Source organism: Leptonychotes weddellii, chromosome 13 (assembly GCF_054177405.1).
Source record: "Leptonychotes weddellii isolate Sample4059 chromosome 13, ASM5417740v2, whole genome shotgun sequence".
NCBI classification, from domain to species: domain Eukaryota; kingdom Metazoa; phylum Chordata; class Mammalia; order Carnivora; family Phocidae; genus Leptonychotes; species Leptonychotes weddellii.
The window spans coordinates 56,757,622-56,767,025 of NC_138381.1; the positions used below are offsets into that span (position 1 = coordinate 56,757,622).

The 9,404-nt window shown below is 47.6% G+C and overlaps 1 long non-coding RNA gene across 1 annotated transcript; it reads right to left on the minus strand.

Annotated features, from left to right (window-relative positions):
- Nucleotides 1-1,368: 1,368 nt before the first annotated feature.
- Nucleotides 1,369-5,891, minus strand: LOC115937353 (uncharacterized). The gene is made up of 3 exons (XR_004072650.2): nt 5,782-5,891; nt 2,429-2,786; nt 1,369-1,568 (listed from the first exon to the last, which is right to left on the minus strand). It is a non-coding gene; the product is annotated as an uncharacterized LOC115937353 (long non-coding RNA).
- Nucleotides 5,892-9,404: the final 3,513 nt, after the last annotated feature.

The following is a 9,404-nucleotide window of genomic DNA, read 5'->3' on the forward strand; positions in this document are numbered from 1 at the left end:
TGACTGACTTCAGCTCAAAAGAATCCACACGCCAAAGTGGCACATTTTGGGATGGCATAGTCTGCCCCCTTCAACACTCAAAAGGCACAGCTGGCACTCAACTTCGACTTTCATGAGGGTGAAATCAAGGCGTTGGCAAGGCCACGCTCTTTTCTGGGTGCTTGGGGGATGTATCTACTCCCACACTCCTTCAGGTTGTTGGCAAAATATAGTTCCACGAAGCTGCAGAACTGAGGTCCCTGTTTCCAGAGATGGTCCAAACTCCCTGACTCATGGCCCCCTCAGAGCCCCCAATGGCAGGTGGACTCCTTTCACCCCTTGGTGGCTCTCTCTGAGAGTGCCTTCTCACCCCCTGTCTCCTCCCTCCCGCTGCAGCTCTGGTCTTCTGCCCCTTGCTGTTGCTCTTGTGTTTCCATTGTGCCCCAAGCCATCCAGGGTGAGTGCTCTCATTTGAGATCAGCTGATGATCATTCCATCTGCCGAGGCCCTTCACAGTAGTACCAGGAGTACTATTTGACTGAATAACTCGGGGAAGGGAATCTCAAGGGTCTGCCTTCCGAGCTCTGCCTGCCATGTTAGGTCTTTGGGAAATTGAACCCAAAGAACACAGAAAAGGGTGATTGAAACTAACTAATGCAGAAAGAGTTGTCAGCAGCAAACCTGTTGCTCCCCACCCAAAAGAGAAGCCCAGCACTGGCCACAAAGGTGGCATGAGTCTTTCCTAACGATGGGACAGCACAGAGTATTCCGCGTGGGGTGGTGATTTGGAAGTGTGGCAGCAGGTCATGGCTGCAACCTCCAACATCACGGCCTTCACTAAAACAGGGGGAGTTCCATCTCAGCAATAATAGAGGAGAACCACGCCTGACGGGCGGCCTGCTGAAGGTGGAGGGAGCAGATGAGCATCCAAAGAAAAGAGGAATGGGGAAGTCGTAGAAAATTAAGAGGCAAAAAACAGATGCTCTCGGATCCAAGGTTTTTAGTCTTCACTGTATCATATTTTGAAGTCTTCATTTTAGAAGTTTTAAATTTCAGAAAATAAGTCCATCTTGGTGAACGATGTTCTGGGGAATTAGCAAAGGAAGTGGAAGTAAAAACATATTTTTATAATTGCTCCTTTTTGTTTCTCGAATACAGTGGATCCCTGACCAAGGCAGAGGTTAGGGGCACTGACCCCCACGCAGTCAAAAATCCACATATAACTTTTGACTCCCCCCAAAACTTAACTACTAACAGCCTCCTGTTGACTGGAAGCCTTCCTGAGAACACACAGTCGATTAGCACATATTGTATATGTTATACATAACATATACTGCAATATATACTTACAATAAAGTGAGAGAAAAAAATGTTTTTTATAAAGATTTTATTTATTTATTTGTCAGAGAGAGAGAGAGCAAGCAGGGGAGGCAGCAGGCAGAGCGGGAAGCAGGCTCCTCACTGAGCAAGGAGCCTCATGCAGGACTCAATCCCAGGACCCTGGGATCATGACCTGAGCTGAAGGCAGACAATCAACTGACGGAGCCACCCAGGCGTCCCAAGAGAAAAGAAATGTTATGAAGAAATTCCTAAGGAAGAGAAAATACATTTACAGTGCCACACTGTAAAAAATCTGCATATAAATGGACCCACGCAGTTCAAAACCTGTGTTGCTCAAAGGTCACGTGTATAACTCAAAGAGCGTCCCCAGGACATGTTAGAGCAAACATTCTACAAACTGTTACATTGGTAAGCAAGCCCAAAGTCATTGCCGACTTTTTCACCTCATGTAAGAAGTGGGATGTGTGCTGATCTGTGGGGCCTCACAGTGGCCTCCAAGCAGGGAACCTAGCCATATGGACTTCAGGGAGGCCAGAGCCTGGCTGGGAAGGGGTCCTTAGGATGAACAGAAGGAGCCAGATTCTGCCCTATGCTTGGTGGATGGGTATACAGCCTTGATTTCCCTTTAGAGTTCTTGTAGGGCCCGGCCTGCAGCTGTCATGTGGCCCTGGAACACTGACAGGTGCATACCTCACCCACTCACCCCCCTCGCCAAGCTCGTGTGTGGCCCTGGTGATGGCAAGTCATCTTCCTTTTCTGTCTCCTGGCCACATGGCTGCCCACTAGGAGCCTGGCTCTAAGAGCACCCCCCCCCCCCCACCGCCCTGGGCCCTTCCCACTTCTGCATTAAGCACATCCTCGTTCAACACCAGAGCATCAGCTACACTGCCGTGTGCCTCTCATTTCGGTCACCTTGCATGTTTCAGAGGCCACTAGCACAGGAGTTATGAACTTGGGCTCTTGAGTTCAACAGGCCTAGGTTCAACCCCACTCCCAAGTCTACTATTTACTCGATAAGTGCAATTCTCTTAACCTTAGTGAGCTTGTCTCCTCACCTGTGAAATGAGGATGGCAGTACCCACTTCATAACACTTAAGTGTTTACTTACCTGCAAATATTTACCGAGCACCTTCCAGTGTTCTAGGTACGGGGGATACGGCTGGATAGCCACAGTGACTGGTCAGCCTGTCTAGGGCCCACGGGTAGCAGAGCAGGTCAGACTGTGCTCAGAATCAGAGCCAGGCTCCCAAACTCCTGATTTCTTGAAAAGCTCTTCCCTTGTAATGTCCACAATATGGCACTATCCTGGTTCTTCTCTTCTTCTTGACATCTCCAGTCCCCAGCAGGATCCATTCCCATTCTTGTTCCCAAAGGACTATGACCAATGCTCCCAAGGACACGGGCTCCTTTTTACAGACAACACTTGGGGGCGGTGCTCCCCGTTATAGCAGTTACACTTTCAGTACCTGCTGATCAAGAAAATATATAATGACAAAGGTATGAGTTCAGTAATATTTTAAGTGATTTTGTATTTTATTAACAGTGACAGCGCCTACGTACACTTGAAAAATACCATTAAAAAGAAAACCACAGGCCCAAAATGGAGTCACTTATGTTAGGCCATGTCACCAAACCAGGGCTTAAATACCTAACCTAACTGCAGTTTCAACCTCCCCCAGAAATGTAGTCTTTACTGATCTATCAGGAATTTTCTGGTCAGCACCAATAAGGTAACCAGTCCTTTGGGCCCTCTCCATCCCCCAAAGGAAGATGAGGTAATCGAACTAAGACCCTATTTTCCCCAAAGGAAGGTGACCTCACTCAAAATAATCCTTTTTTCTGTTTATGACTTCCTTGTCCTGCCTTTAAAAACCTTTCCCTTTCTGTGGCCCTTTGGAGCTCCCCGCTACTTGCTAGATGAGATGCTGCTCAATTCATGAATCATTTAATAAAGCCAATTAAATCTTTAAAATTTACTCCGGTGAATCTGGTTGTTTAACAGTACAGTTATATATGAGTTACACATTATATGTTCTGTAGGTTTATTAATTTAATAACATATGCAATCACATGATTGAACCATCTCCTCACAGGAGGCATATAAAATTGCTTTCTTTAATTGTTGCCTTCTATCAATTCTTGTCAAATTTCCCACATTTCCCCTTAATCATATTTTGGGCAGAATGTATAACTTTCCAATGCTTGGCAGTTATTCGAAGTCCAGCCAGTTCAATCTCAAATACAAGGTAAACCTTTGCCCACTCCCATTGCCAGCCAGACTTAGGACCTTAAGAGGAAGAGTGGGATGTGGCTACCTCTTGATTACCCAACTCCCCCCTCCACCTGCCTTAGGATCTTGCTTCTCTGATGTTGGGTCATGGAGAATGAAGTAGGGAAAAGAGTAAAGATCTCTCTACCTAAATGGCCCACTGGTTGTAGTTTCCTCTCAGACCAACACCAACTGGCTTTTTAAAAAATTCAGGTATAGGGGCACCTGGGTGACTCAGTCGTTAAGCGTCTGCCTTTAGTTCAGGTCATGATCCCAGGGTCCTGGTATCAAACCCTGCATCAGGTTCCCTGCTCAGCAGGAAGCCTGTTTCTCCCTCTCACACACCCCTGCTTATGTTCCCTCTCTCGCTGTGTCTCTCTCTGTCAAATAAATAAATAAAATCTTTAAAAATAAAAAAAATTCAGGTATACTTCGTTTACAACAAAGATCACCCATTTTAAGAGCATAATCCAACGAGTTTTGACAAATGTAGTCCTGTAAACACCACAATTATGATACAGAACATTCCCACCACCCCCAGAGTTCATCTTGTGTTCCTTTGCAGGGGATTCTCTCCCCTGATTCACAACCCCTACCTACTGATCGGCTTTCTGTCACTGTAGTTTTATCTTTAGAATTTCATTAATAATGAAAGGATGTAGCCTTTCAGTGTCTGGTTTCTTCCACCTAGCCTATCAAATTTCAGATTCATCCACATTTTTGCAGGTATTGGTAGTTTGTTCCTATTTTTGCAGAAGAGTATCCCATTGTATGGAACTATCACAGTTTGTTTACCTATTCACTAACTGATAACATTTAGGTTGTTTCTAGCTTTTCACTGTTAATATTGCTTCTGTGAACAATTTAGTACAAATCTAGTGTGGATATTTTCATCTCTACTGGGTAAATGAGGAGTAGGATTTTTGCTGAGTTGAATGGTAAGTGTATGGCAACTTTATAAGAAACCTCCAAAATGTTTCCAAATTGATAGCACCATTTTGCACACTTACCAACGATGTATTAGAATTCTAGTTGCTCTGCATCCTCAACACTTGATGTTGCCAGTCTTTTTAATTTTGGCCATTTGAGTGGATGTGTAGTGATTTAGTGAGTGGTGTTTCACTGTGGCTTTGTGTTTCCCTAATGATCCTTCATGTGTTTATTTGCCATCTGTACAATGTCTTTGTTGGAGTATCTGTTCTACTTGTAGTTTTATTACAGGGTTAAGTGAGTTCTTTATGTATTCTGTATAGAATCCTTTATCAGATATGTGTTTTGATTTCCTCCCAGTCTGTGGCTTGCCTTTCATTTTCTTAATGCGTCTTTTAAAAAATTCTCTTTGGGTTTATTGATGTTTAATTTGCATAAGTAACACTCACCCATTTTAGGTTTAGAGTTCTACAAAATCTACCATGACAATCAAGATACAGAATATTCCCATCACCTTCTCCAAACTCCCCTATACTTTCTTCTGGCAGGTCTGGTTCTACAGCCCTTTAATAAGTTCTGCTTATATGTCCGGTATTGTCTTTACTGTGTGGGATACTCAACACCTCTGGGTCATCTTTGTGCCCTGACTCATAAATTCTAGGGTAACAGGAAAAGGTCCATTAAACATCCTGTTACACACAGCTCTAATAAAAAACAGTAATAATAACACCCACATGCTCATACAGTGCTTGCTAGGCACCAATCTCATTCTCTTATACTAACTCATTTGATCTTCACAACAGCCTACCCTGTGAATAAGATCCCTAACCCCTTTTTCCAGCTGAAGAAATTGAGGCACTGAAGAGGTAAGGTAAACTGGCCAAGCTCTCGGGGCTAGGGAGCCAGAGCTGCAATCAGACTCAGGGAGTCTGGCTCAAGTCCGCAATGCCAGGCGCTACCTGGCATTGCTGCCTTCCACGTGGGAGAGACAAAGCCGAAGTTTCCGCAAGAAGGTACGAGTCTCAGCTGGTCTCTCTGCTTTGGCGGCGGCAGTGGAGAAGGAGCCCCGCGCACCCCGACCCCCAGACGCTCGGTCCACTGCTCCGCAGCCCGCTCACCTCCCGCCCTCTGCCTGGCACCCCAACCCGAGGAACGCACGCGCCCATCCTGTGGCCGGTGCTTAGGGCCCGCCGCCCAACCCCACACGGATCCACAGCCTTCCCCTGCGGAGCAGAGGAGGAGGGCACAGCGACCGCGCTGACCTCTCCCGCCGCCTGGAACCCGGGCATTTCCCGGACCGGGGACCAGCTCCCGACGACGTCGGCTGCACAAGCATACAGGCCGCCGCCGCAGAGCCGGGGGCTCGCGCCAGAGCGGGGGCTGCGCATGCGCGTGGCGTGCGTGGCGTGCGCGGCGGCGCGCGGTGCCCGGCCAGAGGCTGGAGGCGCTGCTGGCCCGGGTGTTGTTGTGCGGTGAGCTCGGCCGGGCCTTGTCCTTGCGGGCGCGGGACCGTAAACAGCGACTTTTCCCCAAGTTCTGGGAGAGACTAGTTCCAGGCAGTCAAGTGTGGGAACCGAACACTGGGCTCCGCGGCAAGGGAGCCGCAAAGGGGAGGACCTGAGACCCCACGAGCGCCAGTGGCCCCCATGCAGAACAGCTGGGGCCCTCTCCCCGCCCTCCGTCGTTTAACTGTTGGTAAATGAGATTTCTAATCAGAGGGTCTAGGGCCCAGCTCTGCCCGAACACGGTGGCGTTGGGCCAGGCACGTCATATTCCTGAGCTCTTTATTCCCATTGTTAAAATGAGGAGGGTGCGCCACTCTTAAGCCTCCATCGCAAGTTATTAAATTGAAGGAAACGGGATGGCCACTTGACTGACTTATGCACGCGCGTGCATTGGATGTCAAACCCTTTGTCTGGCCTTGCTCACCTGCAGAGGATCCCGTGAGAGATGGAATAGCCCGCAATTTGTGGTGACCGAGTAATGTTAAAAGTGCAGTAGAGGACAGGGTGGAGGCCGGGTGTGAGTTACGCATGGGAGGGGGAGAGTCAGCGTAGGTTTCACCCAGGAGATGACCTCTGAACTGAGCCTTGAAGGATGAGCGGGGTGCTCCTGGCACAGGGGATGCCTGACAGCCTGCATAGGCAGGCTATCGATGTGTCTAGAGAGTTCTGGGAATAGCAGCGAAGTAAGTGTTGGGTGTGTGGGGAGTCAGTAGGTGGGCTGGAAGGGGAGAAGTGGGGGAAAGGTGGAGGGCCTTTGAAGCCCCTGTAGGCTGGGGAGGGGGAACTACAGAGGGTCTTTAGGCATGGAACTGACATCAGATGTGTGTTTCAGTAAAGTAATTCTGGCAGGAACCAGACAGGAATTGTAATTATACAAAGGGGATGTTGGAGGAAGGAAGTTAATCTCATAGTCCTGGGAGTAATGAGGGCCTGAGCCTGGGAGCGCAGTGGTCATGGAGACAGAAGCAGGATATCAGGGAGATTTTGAAGATAGTAATTGACAGGCTTCAGTGGCTCCCTGTTATACCCTACCCTAGGATAACCCCAGGGTCTAGAAAACCAAGGAGGAATGAGTCATTAAGGTATCTGAGTTTCTACCAAGTGCAGACCTTTTGCCAGGCATTCAGCATCCAAGATAAAGACCTAGTCTCGGGCGCCTGGGTGGCTCAGTCGTTAAGCGTCTGCCTTCGGCTCAGGTCATGATCACAGGGTCCTGGGATCAAGCCCCGCATCGGGCTCCCTGCTCCGCGGGGAGCCTGCTTCTCCCTCTCCCACTCCCCCTGCTTGTGTTCCCTCTCTCGCTGTGTCTCTCTCTGTCAAATAAATAAATAAAATCTTTAAAAAAAAAAAAAGACCTAGTCTCTGCCTTCTAGGTGTTCATAGTTGAATAGAGAAGATGGACATATAACTAGCTGATTATATCTTTATCCATGTGGTGTAGAGCATTACAGGTGTCCCTACCTGAGCCTGAGGAGGGGGTGAGGGCAGGGAGGGCTTCTTCGAGGAGGGAGGCCGGCGCTTCAGGGAAACGGGAGTTCCTAAGCAGTATGGACATCCAAGGTACAGAAGATGCATGGGTGGGAAGGCCAGGCCGTTTGTGATATGCTTGGAGCACTAGACGCAGATGCTCGAATATGAAGCTAGATAAAATAGTGGAATTATCTGCTGGAGTGTGAGATGGGAGGTAGAGCTTGAGTTTTATTCTCTGTAGACTGGGGAGCCATCACAGGACCTCATGCTTGTTCAGATTCTCTTGGGATGGCTTGCCCTGGATGCATTGTGGAGGACAGCTGTAAAGGGGAGAAGCTTGTGGGGTGAGGCTGTTGCAGGAAGTGCCAGTGAGTTAGAGTGGGGGCTGAAGCTGGGCATGGTGGGGCACGCAGGGAGAAGACTGGTATGGGGGCAGTGGAGTGGGAACTGGAAGTTGGGGGCGGTGCATGGGGCCCTGGGGAGGAGGACTAGAGATACCTAGTGGCAGTTTACTAGCTAAGTGGAATGGCAGTTCACTTAACCTTGGTAAGCTTGTCTTCTCATATGCCAAATGGGGATGGCAGTACCCACCTCATGATGTTGGGGTGATTCACTTGACAAATATTTACTGAGCACTTTCCAGTGTTCTAGGTACCCAGAATACAGCTGGCCTGCTGTGGTGTAAAATACACAGGAAATACATACAAATCAAGTTCAAAAGTGAGGGCACACTTAGAGATGCAGATTTGGCTATGATCCACATTTAGCTCCCAGAAAAGAGGCAGATGAGCACTGAGTGAACAAGATTCCCCCAGTTGCAGGGCAAGATGGAGGCTGGCCCCCGGGAGAAACTGAGTGCCGGTCTATGTCTGAATGGTCTTTGCAAGACCAACTTTAAAAGGATGGTTTGGGACTGGATGATGTCTAAGCTCTTGCCTTGTGTCCTAACTTCTGGTGATCACCTGTGTGCCTCCATTTCTGTGTGTGGAGGAGCTGACTCTGAGTTTAGCTTCGTGGAACCAAGATCATAGAGGTCTACTGGGAGGACCCTGGGCCTGTGGAGCTCTGCCAGGGGCCTGCCTTTCTCTCAGAACATACTGAGTGTTTTCCAAGGATAGTGTATTTGCTAGGTGCCTAAGAGGGGAGTATATTGACTTTTATCACTGTTCTTCAGAGTAGGCTAATTGTTGTTCTGCTTTATAGTTGAGGAAATTAAGGGATAAAGAGATTAGGTACCCTGCCAGAGGCTACACAGTTATCTGAAGGACTTTTTCTTTTTCCTTGACTATCTGAGCTGTGTCCCAGGAGTATTTCAAAGCTCTGGTTGGATCAATGTAAATAACACATCAGTGTGATGTTTAAAATGAAGTAGCAATAATAATTTATCCTATGTTAATTTATAAATAAAGTTGGAGTTTTTATTCATAATTTTTAACCAAATTTAAAATCTTCAAAGGCTAATAAAATAGTGGTTAATATTTATTGAGTGCTTCATAAACAGTACAGTTGACCCTTGAACAGTGTGGGGGGTAGGGGCACCAACCCCCCCATAGTTGAAAATTTGCGTATAACTTCAGACTCTCCCAAAACGTAACCACTAATAGCCTACTGTTGATTGGACGCCTTACTGATAACTTGAACACTTAACACATATTTTGTATGTTACATGTATTATATACTGTATTCTTACAATAAAATAAGCTAGCGAAAAGAAAATGTTAAGAAAAGCATAAGGAAGGGGCGCCTGGGTTAAGTATCTGCCTTGAGCTCGGGTCATGATCCGAGTCTCGGGATCGAGCCCCACATCGGGCTCCCTGCTCCACAGGGAGTCTGCTTCTCCCTCTGCCCCTCCCCCTGCTTGTGCTCTCTCTCTCTCTCTCTCTCTGTCAAATAAATAAAATCTTTAAAAA